Below are 24,881 nucleotides of genomic sequence, written 5' to 3'. Positions count from 1 at the left end.
AGAAGAGATAAGAAAGCCTTCTTCAGCGATCAATGCAAAGAAATAGAGGGAAAAAAAAAAACAAAATGGGAAAGACTAGAGATTTCTTCAAGCAAATTAGAGATACCAAGGGAACATTCCATGCAAATATGGGCTCGATAAAGGACAGAAATGGTCTGGACCTAACAGAAGCAGAAGATATTAAGAAGAGGTGGCAAGAATACACGGAAGAACTGTACAAAAAAGATCTTCATGACCCAGATAATCATTTTGATGTGATCACTCACCTAGAGCCAGACATCTTGGAAAGTGAAGTCAAGTGGGCCTTAATAAGCATCACTACGAGCAAAGCTAGTGGAGGTGATGGAATTCCAGTTGAGCTGTTTCAAATCCTGAAATTCCTACATAGTCATGTTAATTCAAGGTCAGAAAGGTCCTGCTAAACCTGTGAAGGCCTTGACTCACCTTTCTGGTTTGGAATCAGAACAAAATGATCGCCTATGTCCCCTTCCCTAGGGAAAAGTAATTCTTGAATGAATAGGTAAATATTATGTTTTTCAGGCTTTCAAACATGTTGTTTGTCTTTCTATTGTGAATGCTAGTTTAATTCTAACACGTTTCCCAAATGAGATCTGCATACAGGTATCAATTGATAAATGTTATTGCTACTGTTATCTATGAATGCCTGTGTCTGGTGTGCTATTGAAACTAAGAAAATAGTTAATCATATATCAAAGCAGTAAAAGATGAACTGGCCCCCTAGGTAGTTCAAATTGTACTGGCACTTTCCTTCTTATTTTGTCTTTTCACAATAGGTATAAATCATTGCTGTCTGGTTTAATCAAATCTCATTCAAATATATATTGCACAGTTTGGGAGATGTGATATATCTTACAAAATTGAAACAGTTCAGGTCAAACTTGATGGCTTTAAGTGGAAAATCAGTAGTCACAAAAAGCAAAGCAAAATTGATCAATAGGTGGTGTATTTAATATGGACAAAATGATCACTGTTCAAAATAACTGATTTCCAAAGCCAAATTAAGCCAAAAGCTCAGGAATTATTCTTTTTTTTTTTTAGTTAATTAATCCTTCAGCTGTTTTCTTTCTATACTTTCAATGATTTTATCTTTCTAGTTGAAAATATTGAGATTTGTGGCAAAAAAATTAAAGCTCTAACTTGGTTTTCTTGGCATTTCATTCCCCAAACTTTCAGCCCACTAGACTATTGGGCCTGCCCTTGCTATTACACACATCAAAACTAATGGACGTAGCAGGGATTAATTCTTGGTAAAAATGCATTGTCTAGGGATCAAGTATCTGGCTTTTTGTTTTATGAAATATGACCAAAGCAAACTAAGGCATAGATGAGTTCACATGAAGCACTGACATGAGATCCATAACCTCAGTTCATTTAGCATAGAGAAAAAAAGAGAGTTGAGCCCTAAGTTGGTAATTCTGAAAGTAGTAGGGTATATAAAAATGTTACCATAAGAAACTTTTTTCTGTTTCAACATGGCAACATAACTCAATGAAATAATTATTTTAAACCTAAATTGTATTGTTTTCTTATAAGTTTTGTATCAATAAAATGGGTCTTCCTTAGTGGCTCAGTGGTAAAGAATCTGTCTGCCAATGCAGGAGATGCAGTTTCAATTCCTGGGTCAGGAAGATCCCCTGGGGAAAGAAATGACAACCCAGTTCAGTACTCTTGCCTGGGAAATCCCATGGACAGAGGAGCCTGGCAATCTACAGTGCACATACTATGTGCTCAAGTGAAGGGAAGTGAAAGTCACTCAGTTGGGTTCGACTCTGCGACCCCATGGACTGTAGCCCACCAGGCTCCTCTGTCCATGTCTCCAGGCCAGAATACTGGAGTGGATAGCTGTTCCCTTCTCCAGGGAATCTTCCCAACCCAGATATTGAACGTAGGTCTTCCCCACTGTGGGCCGCTTCTTTACCGTCTGAGCCACAGGGAAGCCCTCTATCACTTCAACTGTGTCAGATTCTTTGCCACCCTACAGGCTGTAACCTAGCCTCCTCTGTCCATGGAATTCTTCTGGCCAGAATGCTGGAATGGGTTTCCATGCCCTCCTCCAGGTGATCTTCCTGACCCAGGGATCAAACCCGCATCTGTTACAACCTAAATGTACAGACAGATTCTTTACCACTAGCACTGCCTGGGAAGCCTGAAAGTAAAAGTGTTAGTAATCACTGACTCTTTGAGACCCCACAGGCTATAGCCTGCCAGGCTCCTCTGTCCATAGAATTCTCCAGGCAAGAATACTGCAGTGGACTGCTATCTGTTTCTCCAAGGGATCTTCCCAACCCAGGAATCGAACCGAGGTCTCCTGCATTACAGGCAGATTCTTTTCCCTCTGAGCCACCAGGGAAGCTCTCAAAGTCAACAGGGTCCCAAAAGAGTCAGATATGACTTAGCAACTAAAAACAACAGCAATAGATAAGTGAAGTTGCTCAGTCGTGTCCGACTCTTTGCGACCCCATGGACTGTAGTCTACCACACTCCTCCGTCCACGGGATTTTCCAGGCAAGGGTACTGGAGTGGGTTGCCATTTCCTTTTCCAATAAGTAACCAGAGCTTACTGTAAAAAATTATGCCATGAAAATGAAAAAAAGCAGAAAAGAACAAACACATTTTCAAATATTTAAAACCTCCATATAGTATTAATATGCTGCCAAGAATGAAAACTAGACTAGTGGCTTAGGTGATTAAAGGACACATATTGGGTGGAGAGAGAGAAGAAAGATTGTGGTGTGGTTTTTTTTTTCACTTTATTTTTTTATTTATTATTTATTTTTATTTTATTTTATTTTATTTTACTTTACAATACTGTATTGGTTTTGCCATACATCAACATGAATCTGCCAAGGGTGTACATGAGTTCCCAATCCTGAACCCCCCTTCCACCTCCCTCCCCATACCATCTCTCTGAGTCACTTTTGATGATGTAGTCTTTCCTTATGTTAAACAGTAGAGGTTCTTGGGCATAATTTTAGCATAAAGGGAAAAAGAGAGAAGGTTACAGTTGATACAGAGAAGATATCATTGGTGGAACAGCCTACCTGGGAAGATAAGCACAACACAAGCATCAAGAAATATTGGAATAGTTGGTCTTGGGCAAGAGAATGAATATTCTTCTGATCAGGAGGGAAGAAACAGTATGGATTGAAGAGTAAAAATGGGAAAAAGCCATGAAATTGAAGAGGTTCAGCTTTACAGTCTCATTTTATTAAGAAAGCAAAGGCAAAATCCAGTGGTAAGAGAGTAAAATAAAGGTTGTTTTAGAAGTCTAAAATGAGTAGTGAAAACGTAAAATAGTTGTTGAAAGGATTGAGAGTGGGATATGAATAAAAGATTTTAAAGTCTTATAAAATAATTCATACTGCTATTTTGAGGGAAAATATAATAAATGCAAAGAAATTTATCCTTGTCTAAGTCATATAATCAATGTTAATGACTGAGTAAATATTTAGGTTCTGAAACTTACTACATAATAGGAGAGGATGGAAAAACAAGTGATAAAACTGTTTAAAGAAAAAAAATATTTGCTCAAAACTTGAGTCAGGTATATCTGCTTTTTGTGTTTTTAAAGTTAATATATAACAAGAAGAGAATTTTTACAGTGGGAAAAACACAAAATTTGGATAGGAAATACCTGAACTTTTTACATATTTCCTAATTTTCATAGTTTTGTAATCTTGAGTGGGTTACTGAGACTCTAGGATCTTCATGCTCTTAAGCTGTAAATTTAAGAAAATGTCTACTCTGCAATCATTTTGTAAGGTTACATATGACAAACCCTGCAGTGTATCCTAGTGTTTCTCAAAAACTGAGAGTAAAATTTCTTTTTTAAAAAAATGTGTATTTATTTGTCAGAAGCAGGTCTTAGTTATGGCTCTCAGGATCTTCAGTCTCTGTTTCAGCCTGTGAACTCTTAGTTGTGGCATGTAGGATCTCATTCCCCAAGCAGAGATACAACCCAGGCCCCCCTGCATTGGGAGCCTGGAGTCATAGCCACTGGACCCCCAGGGGAGTCCCAAGGGTAAAATTTCTTGAAGGCTCATTCTAGGGTGACTGATAATTTGACTTGACCTCTGCAACAGTTAGGATTGGACATAGAACAACAGACTGGTTCCAACTTGGGAAAGGAGTACGTCAAAACTGTATATTGTTACTCTGCTTATTTAACTTATATACAGACTACATCATGAGAAACGCTACGGTGGATGAAGCACAAGCTGGAATCAAGATTGCCGGGAGAAATATCAGTAATCTCAGATATGCAGATTGACACCACCCTTATGGCAGAAAGCAAAGAAGAACTAGAGTCTCCTGATGAAAGGGAAAGAAAAAAGTGAAAAAGTTGGCTTAAAACTCAACATTCAGAAAACTAAGATCATGGCATCTGGTCCCATCACTTCATGGCAAATAGATGGGGAAACAATGGAAACAGTGACAGACTTTATTTTGAGGGGCTCTAAAATCACTGCAGATGATGATTACAGCCATGAAATTAAAAGACACTTGCTCCTTGGAAGAAAAGTTATGACCAACCCAGACAGCATAATAAAAAGCAGAGACATTACTTTGCCAACAAAGGTCCATTTAGTCAAAGCTATGGTTTTCCAATAGTTATGTATGGATGTGAAATTTGGACTATAAAGAAAGCTGAGCACCAAAGATTGATGTTTTTGAACTGTGGTGTTAGAGAAGACTCTTGAGAGTCCCTTGGACTGCAAGGAAGTCCAAGAAGTCCATCCTAAAGGAAATCAGTCCTGAATATTCATTGGAAGGACTGTTGCTGAAGCTGAAGCTGCAATACTTTTGGCCATCTGATGGGAAGAAGTGACTCATTGGAAAAGACCCTGATGCTGGGAAAGATTGAAGGCAGGAGGAGAAGGGGGTGACAGAGGATGAGATGGTTGGGTGGCATCACCGACTCAATGGACATAAGTTTGAGTAAACTCTGAGAGTTGTTGATGGACAGGGAGTCCTGGTGTATTGCAGTCCAAGAGTCGGACATGACTGAGTGACTGAACTGAACTGATCTCTGCTCTTTGGTATTAGAAAAACCTGCTCAAAGGATGTGAAAATAAATCTCATAACGTATGTGCTTTTTTTATATTAAGTAATTAATAAAGATGCAGATAATGTAAAATTCCAAAGTTATATATTTTGCATTAATGTCTACTATGAGTTGTTTTTTTAAAACTATATTGCAATTTCTGGGTATCAAACTATCTGTAAGACACATTATCTCTATGACCAGAAAATGAAACTTTGAAAAACTCTCTCTGACTTTCCCTTTCAGAGCACAGAGTAGGGAAATGGCATCTGGAATTACTGAAATCAGCCTTTATTTCAGTAATGTGATAAGGAAACAGATTATTGATTTTGATTAAGATGTAATTCACAGATACTAAAATGTCTATGAATTTATGTATAGTTGTACATGTTTTGAAAAATAAAAATACAGCATAGTCCCATCACTCCAAAACAACCCCTCTGCCTCTTTGTAGTCAAGCCTTTTCCCTCACTCCACAACATCTGCAAGCACTGATTTGTTTCTATTTCTATAATTTTTAAATTGCATAAATTTCATAAAAACAGAATCATTCATGCATAGTATTTTGACTCTGGATTCTTTTACCTAGAATAATACATTTGATAATTGCCCTTATTATTGAATGTATTGTTTATCAATTCCATTTTATTGTGAGTGATATTCATGAGAAAGACTGATGTTGAAACTCCAATACTTTGGCCACCTGATGCGAAGAGCCAACTCTTTGGAAAAGATCCCAATGCTGGGAAACATTGAAGTCAAAAGGAGAAGGGGGCGAGAGAGGATGATATGGTTAGATATCATTATCAACTCATTGAACATGAATTTGAGCAAACTCCAAGAGCTAATGGAGGACAGTGGAGCCTGGCAGGTTACAGTCCATAGGGTTGCAAAGAGTCAGACAGGACTGAAGCAACTTTGCAAGCACACAAACAAGCAAGATACCCAGTGATTACTTAAAATATTTCTGATTATTAATAGTCTTGGAGGTAACTTTTGAAAAGAATCAAACTAAATCAAGATAAAATTATCCTTTATATCTTCAACAATTAATGATATAAATAGTAATATCTTCCTGGGATAGTTCCTTGTGCTTGGTAGAGGCTGAGAAATAGTTCAATTTTCCCCAAGTTTTATTTCCATGCTAAGGAAGGAAGGCCCCAATAAGTAACACTCTGTTTTCCCACTCTGAGTTCTAAATCATGTGTTAAATGAGAAAAAAATAATGAAGTAGGTAAGAAACAAAATAGCGTTGATTACTCATGAAGGCATGCCCATAAGACATAGCAACAGAGTTATGTTGCACAATGGTCTTCCTAAAACCAAGTGGCATAATTTGATACATGTTTTCCCCATTATCCTCCCAGTCATAAGTAATGCTCTACAGTTCAGTTCAGTCACTCAGTTGTGTCCGACTCTTTGTGACCCCATGAATCGCAGCACGCTAGGCCTCTTTGCCCATCACCAACTCCCGGAGTTCACTCAGACTCACATCCATAGAGTTGGTGATGCCATCCAGCCATCTCATCCTCTGTCATCCCCTTCTTCTCCTGCCCCCAATCCCTCCCAGCATCAGAGTCTTTTCCAATGAGTCAACTCTTCACCTCAGGTGGCCAAAGTACTGGAGTTTTAGCTTTAGCATCATTCCTTCCAAAGAAATCCCAGGGCTGATCTCCTTCAGAATGGACTGGTTGGATCTCCTTGCAGTCCAAGGGACTCTCAAGAGTCTTCTCCAACACCATAGTTCAAAAGCATCAGTTCTTCGGCGCTCAGCCTTCTTCACAGTCCAACTCTCACATCCATACATGACCACTGGAAAAACCATAGCCTTGACTAGACGGACCCTTGTTGGCAAAGTAATATCTCTGCAATTCATCCCAAATCACTTTGCTGATAAAACATTAAAATTCTGGCATAGTGGAGGAGCACAGAAGCCACATTCCTTGAATTGAAGAGAGGGAAAGAAAGACTGAGCTATCCATGCAGCTTATCTATCAAACTTATAATTGAAGTAAACCACTCTCCCCTTCCCCTCTCCCCTCTCCATTAATTGTTGAAGAGAAGTCAGGGCTGTTACAAAAATGCTGAACCCTATACATGAAAGAATACATTGTGTGTGACAAATAAGTATTGTCCTCAAACAGGAAAGCTCTTCAGGTATCAGTCAACCCTAAACCATGAAGGCATGGGGTTCCCAACACAGCTGTAGATTATTGTTTTGTCTCCTCCCAGCAATTACTGAGCAAATATTTGTGGACACAGGGAGAGGAGGAAGGGACTTTAATCCCAAAGCAGCTGAGTTAGCTACAATCACCAAGTATAAAACCACCTCTCCTGGGGTTTGCATGATATGCGAGAACAGCTGCTATGCTTATTCTAATATTGGTGTCAGAACATGGGTTTAAGGGCAAATCAAGAAGGTTTTTCTCATTTTCATTCTCTAAGGAGAATGCATAGTTAGCATCTTCCTAAGCCCAGAATGAGGGAGCTTCAAACTGAATTTTAAAAAGATACTCTAGATACCCCTATAAACATCATTATAATATTTGAAAAAAGCTTCCGTTTTCCCTTCTACTGTTTAACCTGAGCATTGTTTTCTTACATTTGAAATTGTTACTTTAAAATTCTGCCTTAGTAACTATAGTAAACACATTTTTATTTTTCTTGTCGTCTCAAAAAAAAAAAAATGTTTTATAGCCTTGTGGATTACCATCATGTATTCCCCTGGACATATCTTTGCTATGATCATATCTTTCCTAAGCTGCTATCCTACGAGGTCCTCTACTTTACTAAGACTGTTTGGCAAAATACTCTGTTTTGAAACACAGCGTTTATTTGTGCAGGCTCTATGTAGCTGTGTGATTGTTGTTCAGTTTAGAGTTACATGTGCGTAGGTTTATATCATGCAGTAGAAATGTTGCACGGGGTAAAAGGAGTGATGAAGACCAGTTAGAATCGGAATGAAGCTGAGGATTGTGGAAACCAAGAGAGACCTTTCCAAATGATGTTTTGGTTTCTGTTTTATCAAACCTGTAGGGTTATATTAAATGAACAGCTCAACACCACTGCCCTAAGGAATACAAAGACTAAAATAGAAGATAAATATCAGATAGAAGGTGACAGATTGCAATTCTTAGCCAAGACATGTATATGGAAGGCTGTACCAATACAAGTAATCATCTCCCTAAGCAAAACCAGACATCCATCTAGGAATTGTCTTGGTTTATTCCCTGAAGATCTTATCAGTGAGCTCAGTATCCAGCCGCCATCTCCTCAATTCCCAGGCAAGCATTAGTTTCATTCTGCCTCATGGAACCTAAACAAATTAAGCATGGGTCTCTAAGATCCTTAGCTTGACAAATGTTTCTAATCCTGAAGGGCCTAGTAAAAGGATAAAATTCTGAAAATGTGCAAACCTAAAATAATCAGTATTTCAGAGAAAGAAGAGCAACTTGGACATAAGCATATTTAATTTTAAAGGGTAAAAATAAAAGATGGTGAAGGTAAAAATTCCAACTTTTTAATTGACCACAAAGAACCTTTCATCTATAAATCAAAATTATTTTATAAGACTTTGAAAGAATATAAAAATTCTAAAGTAGCTGCTTCATAGATAGATCAAAATAAAAAGCAATTTATGAAGATTCTTCTCATGCTTTTGGAAAACAAGAAACCAATACTTCACATCATAGAAAGTTGAAATTAACCTAAGTGATTTTATTAGAATACCTAGAATGCAGCAAAATCAGGAAAGACCTTAACTAACGTAGCATAAAAACAGACTATCATAAAGACACTTGCCAACTTGAGAAATGACTACCTCAAAAAGGAGACAAGCTTAAATAGGGATAGTCCAATTTTCCAGTAGTCATGTATGGATGTGAGAGTTGGACTGTGAAGAAAGCTGAGTGCCGAAGTATTGATGCTTTTGAACTGTAGAGTTGGAGAAGAGTCTTGAGAGTCCCTTGGACTGCAAGGAGATCCAACAAGTCCATTCTGAAGGAGATCAACCCTGGGATTTCTTTGGAAGAAATAATGCTAAAGCTGAAACTCCAGTACTTTGGCCATCTCATGCGAAGAGTTGACTCATTGGAAAAGACTCTGATGCTGGGAGGGATTGGGGGCAGGAGGAGAAGGGGCGACAGAGTATGAGATGGCTGGATGGCATCACTGACTCGATGGACGTGAGTCTGAATGAACTCCAGGAGTTGGTGGTGGACAGGGAGGCCTGGCGTGCTGCAATTCATGGGGTCACAGAGAGTCGGACACAACTGAGCTACTGAACTGAACTGAATGCTTTGAAAATGATATTTGAAGATAGTTCCCCCCTTGGTTGTGCTGAAACTGATGTATGTTTGTCAACTGCATAACAGAATTGTGCAAGACCCATTGATGTCACCATGATAGCTAGAAATAAGCCAAAGTCATATACATTTTAGGGAAAAAAAATCTTATAAATCTTGCCCTATTTTATTCTTCAATAAAACTGATTTTAACCATTTACCAGCATAACAATGGAACAACTACATCCTAAAACAACTAACTTTACATTCAATAGGACATAGTATAGTCCCTACAATATAACAACTACATTAAATAGTTAACATATATGTTTTGGTTAGCCAAAAAAGAAATATTTGGTTCAATCTGAAATACCAGCACTAAAATTGGCCCCACTCAACCAGTGTGCAGTAGTAAATCATGTAAGAGTGTAAGTACAAAACTAGCTAAATGTGTCAGAAAATAGTTGACTGCAGCTAAAGTAGGAAGAATGGTACCCACTGGGAGTATAAATAACACAGTGTGGAAATGTTACAAGACTTTACTTGTGCCCCTCCCTGAGGGGTGATAAAAATGTAAAAAACAAATACACCTGCAGGTGAAGCTATTTGATTTTACTGTTGTTAGAAATTAAATAATGCTAAATCTAAAGGATTGTTTTATCTGGATTTTATCTCATATGCGATAGAAACAGAAGATGCTTTGTAAAGTAAAAATACCACAAAGTTATTAATTTATAAGAATAGTGGCATAGAACAAATGTGGCAGTGTTGACTCAGAACAAATAACTTTCATGTGATGTTATAAAAATTATCCAGGAATATTTCACATCCTGAAAGATACCTAGAAATCACTAGAAGAGCTTGTAACCTCAACAGATTACATACACTGTCAAATAATGACTGAAAAAACCAAAATGCTGTGATTTTATTCATCTCAACTGAACTGCTATGTAAAAATGAAGATTATTAGCAGGCATAACAAATATATCTTTCAAAATAAGAAAATATTATGAGTGTTTTCCAATTCTCTTTTAAAAGTTATGATTTTTATGGACAAACCCATTTATGAACAAATTGAAATTTACCTCCAAGGAAGAAAGAAAATGACTACAGGAGCAACACATACTTTGAATCAATTCATAACAGATCCGGTGTGAAGTGTCTAGTAACAAACTATGTAAACTATTAATTGATTGGACTCTATGCCTAGTATGTGTTTTTAGAGACCATTAGATTTGCATTTATCTTGCTAATTTAATGTAATCAGCATATTCTGATGAAAATAAAATGAAATAAAACAAAAAAGAATCAAGCAATATGGAAGCACATGAGAAAATAATTTCAAATATCTTCATTTTGAGATTATAGTGCCCTTGTTTACTTGAAGCAATTTTATGCACATAAACATATACATGTACTTTTACATAAACTATTGTATATAATTTTTCCATGTGGGAATTAATTTCATATAATATTTTAAAGTATTTATCTGAATAAAAGCTCAGTTCCTAAGTTATAATATATAGACAAATAATCTTTGAATGAACAAGACATCTAAATGTAAAATATAAAAAATGAAAATTATTAAAGACATGATCAATTATCAAAAAAGGCCAATGATGCAAGAAATCGTACAAAGATACACTTGACTACATAAATTTTAAAAGCCTTTGAACAACCAAATATTGTAATAGAAGTAATAACATATAAAAGAAAGACTGAAAGAACAGAAATAAAACACAGTATTTCTGTAGGGGTTAAAAAAAATCCTACACTTAGTGAAATATAAAACTATCAAGATACATTAAGTGAAATAACAATAAGGTTTAAACCAGTCTCAATTTGTATACCATAATTTGTTCTAGAAAGAAAAGAGGATGTATATATGTGTGTGTGTGTGTGTGTGTGTGTGTGTGTGTGTGTGTGTACATGCATAGAATATGTATGACATTCCACCCAAGAAACTGTAATGGCTATTGCCTCTGAAGACTAAGATTGTGGGTATGAGATGAGAGAGTACCTCTCTGTGTATATTTTTAAAATAGAAGGACTTTAATATATTTATATTTTAAAACAAAATATTACAGTTGCAATGTAAAATCAAACAATCAGGATATATCTATTCACAGACATAGAAATTAAACGACTGTGTTGATGATTATGTGGTAAAACATACATAATCACATACATTGTTGGAAATTTATATTGGCACAAGTAACAGACAGAGGGCTACCAATAGCATCAATAAAATACTTTAAAAACACCCCCTCCTCCAGTAAACCAGAGTAATTGAATCAATTTTTTCAGCAGTTATACTTATCCATGTATTAAAATACATATATACATTATTATATAATTATCACAGCACTGATCATGATTTTTTTTAAAGTAATGAAACAACTTAAGAATCCATGAATAAAAAGGCTTGTTAAATTTACACAAGGCTGCTTAAAAGAATGAGATCTTCCTATATTTAGTGAAATATAAAACTGTCAGGATATATTAAGGGAAATAACAGTATGACATAGGCCAGTCTCTGTAAGGATGCCCTAATATCATGAGAAACACTGGGCTGGAGGAAGCACAAACTGGAATCAAGATTGCCAGGAGAAATATCAATAACCTCAGATATGCAGATGACACCACCCTTGTGGCAGAAAGTGAAGAGGAACTATAAAGCCTCTTGATGAAAGTGAAAGAGGAGAGTGAAAAAGTTGGCTTAAAGCTCAACATTCAGAAAACTAAGATCATGGCATCTGGTCCCATCACTTCATGGAAAATAGATGGGGAAACAGTGGAAGCAGTGTCAGACTTTATTTTTCTGGGCTCCAAAATCAGTGCAGATGGTGATTGCAGCCATGAAATTAAAAGACCCTTACTCCTTGGAAAGAAAGGTATGACCAACCAAGACAGCATATTAAAAAGCAGACATTACTTTGTCAGCAAAGGTCCATCTAGTCAAAGCTATGTATTTTCCAGTAGTCATGTATGGATGTGAGAGTTGGACTATAAAGAAAGCTGAGCACAGAAGAATTGATGCTTTTGAACTGTGCTATTGAAGAAAACTCTTGAGAGTCCCTTGGACTGCAAGGAGATCCAGGGAGTCCATCCTAAAGGAAATCAGTCCTGAATATTCATTGGAAGGACTGATGTTGAAGCTGAAACTCCAATACTTTGGCCACCTGATGCAAAGAGCTGACTCATTTGAAAAGTCCCTGATGCTGGGAAAGATTGAGGGCAGGAGAAGAAGGGGATGACAGAGTATGGGATGGTCAGATGGCATCACCGACTCAATGGACATGGGTTTGGGTGGACTGTGGGAGTTGGTGATGGACAGGGAGGCCTGGCGTGCTGCAGTTCATGGGGTTGCAAAGAGCCGGACACGACTGAGACTGAACTGAATATGTGTTAGAAAGAAAAGAGGAAGCATTTGTATTTACATGCAAAGAACATGTCTAACACTATGCCCAGGAAACTACAGATGGTCTTTATCTTTAGAGACTGGGATTATGGGTATAAGAGGAGTTTGAAGCCTCTCTTTTGTGTTAATTGTTGACTAGGCATAAAACACAAAAATGCTTTAAGAATAACAATCATATAATAGTTAAAGTCTAAAATACCATGGTAAATTTCAGTATGACATAGCAATAGCTAGTATTTATTGAGGCTTACTGTGATTGACACTGTTCTCATGGTTCAGGTATATTCATTTATTTATTGTAAACATAACTTTTAACATGGTTACCTTTAACCAGGAGTTATATATTTTATAGTTGGGAAAACAAAGTACAGAAAATCATTGGTCAAATAACTAGTAAAAATTTCTAATTTATGCTGTAAAATCCAATATTGAAATCCTTAGCGACTAAGTTCATCATTGAACAAATTCCTGGCATATGTTAGACTGTCAATAGACATTTGCTTATTTGTTTGAAATTCTGTCTTTATTTCATGATTGAATTGAATCATAGATCAATGTCAAGCTAGAAAGGGAAGTGTATCACCAAACCATAGTAGTATTCAATTTAATATTTGTATTAACTACTTGAATAAGAGCACAGAGTATAAGTGGGTTATATAATGGAAAATATTAAAGACATAAATGAAAGTAAGCTATTCAAATTGTTAAATAATGAGATATTGCTGAGATAGCCATGTGCAATGTCATAAAGAATGTAGAATTTTGGTAAGAAAGCTTAGGTTAAATTTGAAAAGATATATCTATACCCAAAGTCATAAAAATCAGATTTTGACTTTATTTACATAAGTGTGGCAGGAAGATTTAAGTGAAATACAGACAGAATTCAAATAATCTAATTAATCACTCTAGATATTTTTGGTAATGGTATGACTGGAGAAAGAAATATTTTTCCAATTTTAAAAGTTTTATGTGATTCACAGTATGTAATAAAAGCAGAATTAGTTTCTGTTCTGTTTTAATAGTGTGATATTTTGAATTTGAATTCACAGTATAAAAAGATTCAAAATCAAAACTTTATAGGAAACTCAGCAAATTTGATTTGATAGAGTTAAAATAATTCCGTAAGACTCAATTAAGAACTTGAATTAAAAAAAAAAACTGTCATCATAACAACACTATTATTCTAGCATTCTATATTTTTTGCCAGTAACCCAAGGGGGTCAGATACCAGCTCAATTTGGTTTCTTTTAGATAAGTCACTCATCTAGAAAGTTATATTTAAAATAACTAAATTTTAATGAAATATTTAATTTAAAATATTTTATTTTTATACTACCTATCTTTTGTTTTTTCCTTTTATATATAACATAAGCTAAAATTAATGATTTACTATCCCTCTATGAAAGACCTTTGAAAATAATAATAATAAAAAAAACAGGTTAATGATTTTGTATGGAGAAGGTCAGATGCCAGAAAATTTTTATAGCACTTTCTAAAAACAACTATATATCACATCAAAAGAGAGTCAATGAAGCCAGACCATAAATTTGCAAGGTGCCTAGGTTCAACAGACTGAAAATCAATAAAGCCATTGAAATCAATACACCATTCTCATGAATACAGCCTGTTAACTAATCAGGGTTTAAATGATCCTGCCTGCTAGAATATAAATGTCTCACTGCTTTGGATATAATATTCAGATCAAGGCTTTATTCATTAAACATTCCAGCTTCCTTAGAAATGACCATTGATTCCACCATCAATGAACTATATTCACAAATTCCTGAAAGGATTATTTATTAAAGCCCTTTATTATAGATAAATTCAATGATCTCTGGCTATTCAGATAATTGGTAAGCTGAAGATTTTCATACTTTTAAGTCCCTAAAAGATGGAGAAATAATTTGATACTAGGTTTTATATGTCTTCATAAAAAATTTTTTTTTCTGATTCTAAATTTAATAATTGTTAGCTGCTGAACTCTTTTAATATATATGGGAAGCCATAAGAGAATAAAAGTTTATGAATCACTCCATTATCTTCCAAATAAACACACATGCATACGTATTATGCCTAAACACATAAATGTTTATGTGTGTATGTGTGTATGCATTTGTATATTTTCAAACAGAAATTGATGCATATTTAAATTTAACTTTTTATTACATAAATTTACTTTAAACATACAAAAAAGAGATAGAATAGTGTAAGGAACCCCATGGTGTCCATTACTCAGCTCCAATAATCATAACATTTTTCCAGTACTGATTTACCTCTCTCTCTCCTTGCGGGCTTTGGTAGCATATCTTATAAGGGACTCTAGATATCATATCATACAAGATATCTTTTAATGGGGCAGATTTTTATAGCCATTTTATTATCAATATGTTAAGTGCATTTTTTCTTTAAGGAAATATTCTTATACAGTGTAATTTCAAAAAAGTTGCAGTGTATTTAAACTTATAACTGTAATATAATTTATGTAGCCCTTACCCTCTTGGTCATTTCATTTGTTTATTTTTTCTCTATTTTAATTTTAGTTTTGATCTATATTCTTTTCATTAGACCTTTGTACATATTCATTATAATTTCCTTAGAGAAAATTTCCTAGAGGTAGAATTTCTGGTCAAAAGGCATACTAACTCTAAGGAGTTTTTTGATATATATTTGACATAAAGCTATATTTAAAATGAAAAGGTTAATATTAATAGATTAAACATTGAATTATTCATTAAAGAGAAAATTCTGACAGATAATTTTTAGATCGAATAGCTTAGCTCTTTAAATACAACATCATCTGGTGTTTTAAAGGGATGTTTGCATTTCCTTTTTGATGTGTACATTGCTATGGAAAAAAAATTGAATTCTTATTATATAATTAGCTTCACAAGTACTAACTAATTAGTTTTCTCAATAAACTTATTTGGTTGGCAATATTATTACTAGTCTCCCATCTTGACTATGTTAATGAAATAGCCATCTCCTACAGATCTTTCAATGTAGATGATCAGAGCACAGGCAAAATTCACACATGACTAAGGACTTCAGAACTGGTTTTTAGATAGGCTTCCACAAAAAGAAAAAACAAAAAAAGAACAGTCAGAGCAAGAATATGAAATTGGAATTGGTTATTAGATCATGATGAATCAACCATAACTAATAAATATTCAGAGTGAGTGAAGCCCATTCAAGCAATTGACCACAGGAGAACATAAGAAATGTCCTGACAGCTTAAAACATAAGTAAATAAAAATAAATAAAATATAAATAAAACTATGATTTTTGATAACATTAGCTTCAATAGTTTTTTCAGTAATTGATTAATCAAAGTAACTTTTAATAAAAATATTGTAGCATTTCAATCTCCATAATATATATGCAAAATGTTATGAGGAAATAGTTCTAGAAATTGGCACAGCTTTCAAAAATCCATTTTTCCACTTAAAATTTTAGGTATTTTTTTATGTATTAGTATTTGGTGACATGTTTCAGAACAATAACAAAGTGAATAGTTTGTGTTACTCTCTGTTCTTTGCTAAACTTTTCTACAGATTTCTCACAATTGCAAGTACATCTCCCTAAAAAGCAATTAAAAAGGGAAAAACACCACAGAGACGGAATGTTCTTTGCAAAATTTGGTGTACAAGTCATAGGGAGCAGGTGGTTGATTCAAAGAGCCTTACACTTGAGTATTAAAGTATGCAGTATTGAAGTGGGAAGTAAACAAGTTTTGTCCAGGAAGAAGGGCTTCTGGAAAGGCAAGGAAATAATTTCCAAGAGGGAGTCAAAGCCCTCCAGGGCAGATGACTTGTAAGTATCTTTTACTGCCTTCTCTTGGCCACAAAGAATAGAAATCAGCTATTTATGAATTGAGATGAACATAATTCTTTAAGCTAAGGAAATGTGGGAAGTTTAAAGCTAGAAACTCATTCATTTTCTGCAGCCCATATGAGAACAATGTGACAAGAGGAAAAATCTAATCAGTCTGAGAGGAAAGGGCCAGAATTTGACCATAGCTCTGATTCCTCAAAAGAGGCTGGGATTAAGGATTTCTTTTTTCATGCAAATATAACCTAGCCCATTATAAATGTCTTTTGGAAATGAACAAATCTCTATGAAAACATTTTTAAAGGACATAAACTGTATCATTATAATAAAGATATCCTAATTATTTTTATCAGTCTCATTGCCACTCAGTGTGGGCTGTGAAAATAAAAACATGCTGAGACTCCAGATTTCATTCAACAGAGATGACTGAAACCTTACTCAGAAATATTAGAAATACCAAACTGGTATTTAATATATCATTGTGTCTAAACATCATTTGATTTTTGTTAAATTCATCTGAGTAGATCAAAAAGGAGCAGTGCATATAGGAAACTTGAACTATAAGATAAAATAGAAGCACAATGAATGTGCTGAAGTTTCTGTGTTAAAACTGGACTATAGGCATCTCAGAAATATTTTATTTCAAAACCATAGATAGAGACACAGTATAATATCTCCCAGATACTACCAGCACAAGTTGGAACTTATATTACATCTCATATGGACTATTTCAATAGCTGTGGACTTTACTCTGCTTCCATTGTCTACATATCAGTCAGAAAAATCTCATGAAAAAAATTCAGATCAGTTAAGACTCTTATTTAATGTTAGCTACCTCACAGAGTTTCTGTCAAGATTAATTGTGGTAATATGTAAAAAGTGCTGAACAAGGTGCCTGGTACACAGGCATGGTTGTGGTCACAGCTGCAGAGAAAGGAAGAACTACCATCATTGTCATCACCATCATCACATCATCATCATATCTAACACTGACTAGTGGCTGATCATTTTGAGTTGAGACTGGGCTTCTTAGTATCAAGCAATGAGTGTGGAATCTGAGGTTTTACCTTACTTACAAGCTAAAACATCTGCCCGTTATTGGGTAAGAGACAAAAGACACACACATTAATCACAGCAAAAGCAGTAATCAGAGCTTCACTTTTGTTTGTGACACTTCCCCTTACTTCTGTTCAAATTTCACAGGACAAACACAAAGGGCTGATATTAGTCTGCTGGACTAGTACTACAGATTGTGTGGCTTAAACAACAGAAACTTCTTTTCTCATATTTTTGATGTACATGAAGTCCAAGATCAAGGGGCCAGCAGGGTTGGTGTCTGATGAGAACTCTCTTCTTGTTTTGTAGATGGCTGCCATCTCCCTGTGATCTCACATGTTTGGAGAAACAGAAAGATCTCTCTCTTCTTTTTCCTGTAAGGGTACATTTCTATTGAATTAGAGGCCCATTCATATTCTTTCATTCAACCTTAATTATCTTGAATAGACTTCACTTCCAGATACAGTCAGTTAGGGGTTGGGGCTTAACATACAAATTTTGGAGAGACACAGCTCAGTAATGGATGTCTGCACGTGTAATGTGTTGCATTGTCAGAGAGAACTACTGATTATTAGGACTCTATTGCTTTTTGGATGAGTAGAAAAAGGCCTGCTCTGTGCCTAGAGGTAGATAGCACTCATCTTACAAGGTTGCTCACTGCAAATCTAGATAACAGCCTTAAGAAATGGTTCAGGAGAAGAGTGTAGTCAGGACACGGCATACTTGGCATTCACAGCAAGAATAAGAAAAAAAATTTGGGACCCATCAGTTTAGTTCAGTTCAGTCACTCACTTGTGTCCGACTCTTTGCGACCCCATGAATCGTAGCACGCCAGGCCTCCCTGTCCATCACCAACTCCCGGAGTTCATCCAAACTCATGCATCGGGTCAGTGATGCCATCCAGCCATCTCATTCTCTGTCGTCCCCTTCTCCTCCTGCCCTCAATCCCTCCCAGCATCAGGGTCTTTTCCAATGAGTCAACTCTTTGCATGAGGTGGCCAAAGTACTGGAGTTTCAGCGTCAGCATCAGTCCTTCCAATGAACACCCGGGACTGATCTCCTTTAGAATGGACTGGTTGGATCTCCTTGCAGCCCAAGGGACTCATAGCAGACTGCATTTTCTAATATTAAGATGGAACTGAGCCACACTGCTTGTATTTCTGCCTTCCTAGGACTTTCAGTATAGGCCTGGCTTCCCCTGAAACCATTCTGTCAGCAATGACTATCTTTGGTGTTCATGGAGGAAGGAGGAAAAAGCATTCCCCCAAAACTAATACTTCCCAGTGCCAAACTGTTAACAGTGGATCAGTGAACAAAGGGTGACTCAAACAGAACACAGAACAACAGGATAAAGGAGTGTTCACTTTAGTCAATTTGCCCTCTGAATGGAAGATTACTCTTCAAAGAGAAACTATTTGCAAGTAGGAGGAGAGATATCTAACCCAGAGTGGCAACTTATTTGTTTGTTACATTATTTATTTTTCTTGCCTGTTTTATGTGAGTAATAAATTTCCTGATCTCAGAAACAAAAGTAATCATTCCAATAAGAATCTGACAGAGTCTTGAAAGTAAAATCACAGATATACCTAAACTAATGTCTTGGTAGAAAAGACTAAGTATTTTTGAATATTGTGCTTTTATTCTTAGTAATGCATTAAAAAGCCATAAGATCTGCCAGTATTATACACTAGTTTGAATGTTTTTGAAGACATCTTTAATCCTAAAAATCATTTTTTCTAAATTCAAAAATTGTTTTTGATAACAAGGTGTTATTGGCATATCTTTAATAAATGTAAAATATTATTTGTTATTTGTTTACATTTTTATGCTTTTGAACTGTGGTGTTGGAGAAGACTCTAGAGAGTCCCCTGGACTGCAAGGAGATCAAACCAGTCAATTCTAAAGGAAATCAGTCCTGAATATTCATTGGAAGGACTGATGCTGAAGCTGAAATTCCAATAAATACTTTGGCCACCTGATGGAAAGAACTGACTCACTGGAAAATGAGTCAGTTTCTTGGTGCTGGGAAAGACTGAAGGCAGGAGGAGAAGGGGATGACAGAGAATGAAATGGTTAGATGGCATCACTGACTTGATGGACATGCATTTGAGCTGGTGATGGACAGGAAAGCCTGGAGTGCGGCAGTCCATGGAGTCGCAAAGAGTCAGACCTGACTGAGCCATTGAACTGAGCTGAACTGAACTTATTTACACACCAACCTTTATTTGGATGGGAACAGCATTTTAGAATAGACTATGAAAAAGTATCAAGAGAGTGAAGCCTCTTACTTGGTACCATCTATTTTAAATCTGATGTTTTTTCTTGTTTTTTATATTTAAACATGGTAACATTAGGCTTCCCTGGTAGTTGAGATGGTAAAGAATCTGCCTGCAATACAGGATAACTGGGTTCAATCCTTGGGTTAAGAGGATCCCCTGGAGAAGGGAATGGCTACCCACTCCAGCATTCTGGCCTGGAGAATTACATGGATGGAGGAGCCTGGCAGTCTGCAGTCCATGGGGTCACAAAGAGTCAGACACCACTGATTGACTAACAATGACAGTATCATACTAACAATTATAAACATTAGTTTGCTTTTTCACTAGCTAATAGGAAATTTTAAAATCCATTATAGTTATGTTATTATCTTATTATAAGTGATGTGTCAATAACATTAATAAAAAATTTTTCTAACTTGTTTCACTTTTGATCACTATTCCTAAATTGTATTTGCTATTGTAACATCTCTAGCTTCATTGATCAACATTTGGTTTATATGCTTATTTTCTTATACATTGATCATTCAATGTTACTCTACTTGAATTGAGAATTTCTAGTTCGAGTGGTCATCCTATACATTGTTGTCATTGTTGTTCAGTCACCAAGTCATGTCTGATTCTTTGCAACCCTATGGACTGCAGTATCCCAGGCTTCCCTGTTCTCCACTATCTCCCAGAGTTTGCTCAGATTCTTGTCCATTGAGTCAATGATGCTATCTAACCATCAGATCTCTGTCACTCTCTTCTCCTTTGGCCTTCAATCTTTCTCAGCATCAGGATCTTTTCCAATGAGTGGGTTCTTTGCATCAGGTGGCTGAAGTAGTGGAGCTTCAGCTTCAGCATCAGTTCTCTATATATAAACAGGGAAAAAAAAAAAACCTCTCTGATTATGCATAAACTGTAGTGTTGGTTTGTTATTTTAGCCACAAAATATGTACCTAAAATAATTTCCTTTATTTATCTCTTCATGAAGTATTTTTCCATGTTCCTAGAACAATATTAAAAAAAATTAAGGTTCATATTCCTCATCTAATTTAATCAAAGTAGTTAGGGAACAACTAAATATAGTGTTGATCACACAGAGTTTAAGTGTATGTATGTGGTAGAAGCATGCACTAAACAGAAGTTCAGTTGTACAACTTAATAGAATTATAAGTATTTTTAAGTTTATTAAATGTGAGAAATTACATCCATAAAGATTCGTGCCCATTGATTACAAGTTTACTTAAAATAGATATACCAATATACCTTTAAAAAATAGTTTTTATTAAATTCACAATAATAAAAAAATACATATAGTTTCTGTATAAATATGTGTAAATAAATGTAGATATGTGTTGCATTTCAACTATAGCACGTTTAGCAAAAGAGTTATCAAATAATGTTTCAGCTGTATCAGATAAAATACTATTATATTAAAATATGATTATTTATTTCTATGTATGCTACAATACCTTCAGATTATACATTTTATTGTCTAGAGAAACTACAAACACACACACACACACAAATACAGGAAGAGACAAATCAATGAATTAAATTTAAGTTATTAAAATAAAACAAAACAAGGCAGAAAATGAACAAAGGAATGAAAAATAGTAAAGGGACAAAGAGAAAACTACGAATAAAAATGATACATAAATCTAATCACATGAGGAATTGCATTAGATGTAAATGGTCTAAATACACTAATTATAAGACAGATGTTTCAGATCAGATAGAAAAGAAAACCAGATCCATCAATGTGCAGTCTATAAAAGCCCACTATAAATATAAAGATGAAGGTTACAAATAAAGGGATGCCAAAGGATTTATCATGCAAGCATGATTCATTTAAAAAGAAGCTGAAGGCAAAGCAGACTGCAAAACTGAAAAACAATCACTATGGGTGAAGAAAAATATCACATAAGGATATAAAGGTCAACTGTCAATCTTTTACGAAGATATATGCATCCCAAATGTGTATACATCCAATGACTGAACTTCCAAATACAGAAAACAGAAGAAACTGAAGGACTCAACAGGCAGAAATTATACTTGGAGACTCAAAGTTATCTGTCTCAGTAACCAGAAAAAAAGGTAGAAAGAAATCACAGAAACACACCCAGAGAAGCGAATGTGACTGGAGTGAGGAATTGCTATGAAGAATCAATGGGAGAAAAAGGTCAGGTTTGAAAGATTCTTAATCCTAATGAAAAAGGAGAATCAGGACACCATTTTGAACAGCCAAATGGCTGGTAAGAAAAAATCCACATAAGAGGTAAATTATTAGTGCAAATTGATGTTTAGGGAGAGACTACAATTAGGAAGAGAGGCTCAGAGAATGTGGTAAACACTGAACAAAGTAAAAGTGAAGTCATTCAATTGTGTCCAACTCTGTGGCCCCATGGACTGTAGCCTACCAAGCTTCTCCATCCATGGGATTTTCCACCCAAGAGTCCCGGAGTGGGTTGCCATTTCCTTCTCCAGGGGATCTTCCTGATCCAGGGACTGAACCTGGGTCTCCCACATTGAGGGCAGATGCTTTACCCTCTGGGCCACAGGGAAGCTGTGCTTCTGGCTCTCCTGTGGAGGCACGGGTCAGCAGTGGACTGCTGCAGGGGCAGGGGTTCTGGGTGCAGCAACTTGGGTATGGCATAAACCATCTTGGAGGAGGTCACCATTAACCCCACCATAGAGCTGCCAGCTGACCTGCCTCTTGAGAAACCTATATGCAGGTCAGGAAGCAACAACAGTTAGAACTGGAAATGGAAAAACACACTTGTTCCAAATAGGAAAAGGAGTACACTCAGCAGTATATTGTCACCCTGCTTGTTTAACTTATAAGCAGAGTACATCATGAGAAATGCTGGGCTGGAAGAAGCACAAGCTGGAATCAAGATTGCCGAGAGAAATATCAATAACGTCAGCTATGCAGATGACACCACCCTTATGGCAGAAAGTGAAGAGGAACTAAAAAGCCTCTTGATGAAAGTGAAAGTGAAGAGTGAAAAAGTGGCCTTAAAGGTCAACATTAAGAATATGAAGATCATGGCATCTGGTCCTGTTACTTCATGCCAAATACATGGGGAAACAGTGGAAACAGTGTCAAACTCTTTTGGGGGGCGGCTCCAAAATCACTGCAGATGGTGATTGCAGCCATGAAATTAAAAGATGCTTACTCCTTGGAAGAAAAGTTATGACCAACATAGATAACATATTGAATAGCAGAGACATTACTTTGCCAACAAAGGTCCATCTAGTCAAGGCTATGGTTTTTCCAGTGGTCATGTATGGATGTGAGAGTTGGACTGTGAAGAAAGCTGAGCACAGAATAATTGATGCTTCTGAACTGTGTTGTTGGAGAAGACTCTTGAGAGTCCCTTGGACTGCAAGGAGATCCAACCAGTCCATCCTAAAGGAGATCAGCCCTGGGATTTCTTTGGAAGGAATGATGCTAAAGCTGAAACTCCAGTACTTTGGCCACCTCATGTGAAGAGTTGACTCATTGGAAAAGACTCTGATGCTGGGAGGGATTGGGAGCAGGAGAAGAAGGGGATGACAGAGGATGAGATGGCTGGATGGCATCGCTGACTCGATGGACGTGAGTCTGAATGAAGTCCAAGAGTGGTGATGGACAGGGAGGCCTGATGTGCTGTGATTCATGGGGTTGCAAAGAGTCGGACATGACTATGCAACTGAACTGAACTGAACTGAACTGAACTAGAGCTGCCAGAACAAGACTGGGAAATAGACTCTTGAAGGGCACAGACAGAACCTTGTGCACACAAGGACCCAGGAGAAAGGAGCAGTGATCCCACAAGAGACTGACCCAGACTTGCCTGTGAATGTCCAGGAATTTCCAGTAGAGGCATGGAAGAAGGTCGCCATTATCTTCACTACCCCCACCATAGTTTGGCCCCAGGTAAATACCAGGGAGGGAACACAGCTCCAACTGTAAACAGAAAATTGGATTGAAGATTTACTGAACATGGCCCTGCCCATCAAAACAAGACCCAGTCTCTCCCATCAGGAAGCTTCCATAAGCCTCTTACACTTCTCCATCAGAGGGCAGACAAAATGAAAACCACAATCACAGAAAACTAACCAATCTGATCACATGGACCACAGCCATGTCTAACTCAATGAAACTATGAGACATGCCCTATAGGGCCATCCAAGACAGACGGGTCATGGTGGAGAGTTCTGACAAAATGGCAAATCACTTCAGTATTCTTGCCTTGACAATCCCATGAACAGTATGAAAAAGCAAAAAGATAGGACACTGAAAAATGAACTCCCCAGGTCTGTAGGGGCCCAATATACTATAGGAGGTCAGTGGAGAAATAACTCCAGAAAGAATGAAAAGATGGAGCCAAAGCAAAAATAACATCCAGTTGTGGATGTCACTTGCAATAGAAGTAAAGTCTGATGCTGTAAAGAGCAAAATTAATAGGCACCTGGAATGTTAAGTCCATGATTCAAGGTAAATTGAAAGTGGTCAAACAGGAGATGTCAAGACTGACCATCAACATTTCAGGAATCAGAGAAATAAAATGGACCTGAATGAGTGAATTTAACTCAGATGACCATTATATCTACTACTGCCAGTAAGAATCCCTTAGAAGAAATGGGGTAGCCATCATGGTCTATGAAAGACTTCGAAATGCAGTACTTAGATACAGACTCAAAAATGAGAGAATGATCTCTGCTCATTTCCAAGGCACCATTCAATATCACAGTAATCCAAGTCTATGCCCTGACCAAAAGTGCTAAAAAAGCTGAAGTTGAATGGTTCTATGAGGACCTACAAAACCTACTAGAACTTACACCCCAAAAAAGATGTCCTTTTCATTATAGGGGACTGGAATGCAAAAGTAGGAAGTCAAGAAACACGTGGAGTAAAAAACGAATTTGGCCTAGGAGTACAGAATGAAGCAGGGCAAAGGCTAATAGTGTTTTGCCAAGAG

This window comes from Oryx dammah, unplaced genomic scaffold (assembly GCF_014754425.2).
Source record: "Oryx dammah isolate SB20612 unplaced genomic scaffold, SCBI_Odam_1.1 HiC_scaffold_4, whole genome shotgun sequence".
Classification (NCBI taxonomy): Eukaryota; Metazoa; Chordata; class Mammalia; order Artiodactyla; family Bovidae; genus Oryx; species Oryx dammah.
This window is presented reverse-complemented; position numbering follows the sequence as displayed.